Here is a 3,360-nt window from a genome sequence, read left to right on the forward strand (position 1 = left end):
AGAATTATTATAATTCAATTCTCAGTTCCTCCCGTCTCTGAGCCTGGGCAAGCCACTGCCTAGACCACTCGCTAGAGGGACTTGCTCTGCTGAAGGAACAGGGGCACAAAGGGCTGCAGACCAGGTCCGAGGCACCTCGAAAGACAGGTTCGTGTGGGGAACAGCATGGGATACAGGTGGTCAGAGCAGGCAGATGCCTGGAGGTCAGCAGGGGACAAGGAGCCTGGCCTAGACCGGCAGGGTGCTTGTGGCCACTTAGACCCAAGGTGCATTAGCAAAGCTGCGGGGAGAAAGCCTGCATTATGCTTGGCTCCAGGTAGTGCTTTTAGCCCCCCTTCCAAGAGCATTAAATTCCCTCTCAGATGTTTAGGTGAAGGAGGGGCCTGCGGAAGGGGAGCAGGAAAGACTTACAGACTAGACACCTTTCATCTCAGAGCGTTGGCTGCAGTAAATCTGTTATCAGCACAGTGCCACAAAACCGGCCTTGCCTGCGGGATGCTAACTGTGGTGACAGCAGGTGTTTAGTGCTTTTCTGAGTTGTGCGATCTCTTTAGAACAAGCCTTATTTGAAGTGCTTCCTTCTGATAATTGCTGCTGTGTTAAGTCGGATGCTGGAAATGTTTTAAATGCCGTTTCAGACAACACAAGTGGCAGGGGGACGCCGGAGCAACCGGAGGCTGGCTGAAGTGACAGTCTGGGGAGCAGAGAGCTACAGATCTGGGGCTTATTTAACAGTGACCTGGAAAGGGCACAAATGCACTTGGCATTTTGTTTTAGCAGGTAAAGGAGACCTGCAAATTTAGAGAGGAACACAGGCTACATGGTATTTCAGGACCAGAAAGATACGTTTTCTCTCTTCTTTGCTTCACTCTTTTCAAGCCAGAGCAGAAGTTTTCTGAGCAATTAACTGAGGGGGGCTGAGAGGCTTGAATTTTCCCCAAGGCATGTTTTTCTCCCAAGTGTTTGTGAAGTGTTTGAGTTAAACCTCTTCATTGTTGTTGCCGATTTAAACAGATTAACCAAAACTCCTTTCCCAGACAAACTGCTCAGTTTTTACTCCCTTGGTTCAGTAATCTCCTAATCCTGCTTGATCTCTGCTCAGCTTTAGCGATCTCCAGCAAAACAGACATTTGGCCAGATCCGAGGTGAAAACAGAGAGCTTCCTTCCCCTTGTTAAACACAATCTACAGCAAACTACAGACATCAGGCCCCTGTATAGCAGCCTAGGATGGGAAGGGGCCTCCTCAGCCATCGAGTCCAGTTCCCTGCATTTGCAAGCATGCATTTTATCCAAGGAATCCCTCAAATCACCACATCTAACCTTCATGCACAACTGTCAGGCACAGAACCAGAAATCCCAACACCGCTCTACAAAGCGGCGTTAAGTAAAAGCAGGGGAAGATGAGGGCACTGCCAATGCCCTGCCACTGCAACGGCAGACAGTTAATAGATGCTCAGACGTTCCAAGCAATTGGACCATGAACACATTGATTTCCTCTCGTCAGGCCGGCGGATCTCCCTCTTTGCCTATCTTTCCTGCAGTAAAACAATATTAGCTCTTGTCCACACTGTGGTTTGCAGACATCAGCAGCTGGTACAGGTTCACATGTATGGAGGCTCGCAGCTCTCTTCTTACATATCTGAGGGGTGTGCATGTGTGAAGCTATGCTGGGGTCCCCCCACCAGTGTCAAACTGGGATCCATCTTCATTGCAGACAAAGCTTTGGATCCCAGGAGCTTAAGTGGTATCACATCCTATGCACTAAGGAAACTGCATCTGGAGTGCTGTGCTGGGGGGCTGGGAAGCCCTTGTTACACCAGTTAGTGATGCAAGTGCCGGGGTGGCAACTATACACACTATCTGGTTAACAATGGGTTAAACAGCATGCTGCCCTTGTTAAAGGAGATGGGTCTGATAGCTGAGTTGCTGTCTCTGAATCTGGCACTTGGATCCTCTTAGCTGTAGGATTGTAAACTGGCAGCTCCTCTTTATAACACTGACTTGTCCTTTTTTTTTAAAAAAAAAGTTTTTATTGATTTTTTAAAAATACAACACCAAAAAAAAAATCAGAAAAAACCCACATATATCAACTGTACATGTGAAACCAAACTGTCACAAACAGTAAAAGGGAAAAGAAAGAAAGAAAAGGAGGAGGAGGGAAGAGAGAGAAACAGAAGAAGAAAAGAGAAGTGAGCAATGAGCAACTCTCTAGCCACTAAAGTGTTCCAAGAATGTCCTCCAAATTGCACCAAACTTTTTGCAGCCCTTAAACCTGATAAACTTGACTCTCTCCACAGATGCCAGCTGCGCCATCTCTTTGTACCAGCTTTTGACCTTCAGAGATGTCCTAACTTTTCCGATGCAGCAATATAATCCTGCATGTCCTGCTCTAAGAGGCTTCTTTGCTATTCATTCCATCCAGGAAAAGCACACACCAGCTGCAGAGACTTCCTCAGCCTGACAAAGGGTTTTTAAACCCAAAAGGTTGCAAAAATTTTTTTTCCAACTATTTAAAGTTGATCTAATAAAAGATATCAGATTCACCCAAAGAACCCTGTCTGTGTATGTCTTTAGACCAACACGGCTACAACCTACACTCCTGCTCTAAGAGTGCACTCTGGGAAGGATTCACCTTGAATATGTCCAAGAACACACTTATTTGCCAAAGGTCTCAACGCTGTATTTAACACCTACTCTCCTTATAATTCCTTTCCACAAAGGCTTGATAAGGCATCACCAAAACGTGGGACTAAGTGTTGTCTGCAAGGCCTCACATTTCCAGCGTAGTGCCACTAGCAGTATATTTAATTTTTTAAGTTTAGAGGGAGCCCAGTGCAGACAAAAAAAACGATCTTTTGTTCTGTAGACAAAGCTGAAGATCAACTGCCCATCTTTGAACATGACGACTTGCTGATTTTCACTGGGATTCTGACATTTGGATACCTAGTTCTGCATTGCATTTCCGTCTTAAATAGATTGTATCAGGTTTGTTATGTGACATTATATATTCTTAAGAGTGATGGCACAGGAGGCGGGGGAGAGAAGCAGATTCCAAGGCAAAAAATAATGTATCTGAAGTATTTCATAGTTTCATAGTTAGTAGGGTTAGAAGGGACCTGAGCAGATCATCAAGTCTGACCCCCTGCCATGGCAGGAAAAAGTACTGGGGTCAAATGACCCCAGCAAGGTGTTCATCCAGCCTCCTCTTAAAGACCCCCAGGCTAGGAGCCAACACCACTTGCTTGGAAGTTGGTTCCAGATCCTAGCCGCCCTGACAGTGAAGTAGCACCTCCTGATATCTAGTCTGAATCTACCCTCTGCCAGCTTGTCACCGTTATTTCTAGTCACTCCTGGTAGTG

This window comes from Gavialis gangeticus, unplaced genomic scaffold, assembly GCF_001723915.1.
Source record: "Gavialis gangeticus isolate Ggan-Ray unplaced genomic scaffold, GavGan_comp1, whole genome shotgun sequence".
Taxonomy (NCBI): domain Eukaryota; kingdom Metazoa; phylum Chordata; order Crocodylia; family Gavialidae; genus Gavialis; species Gavialis gangeticus.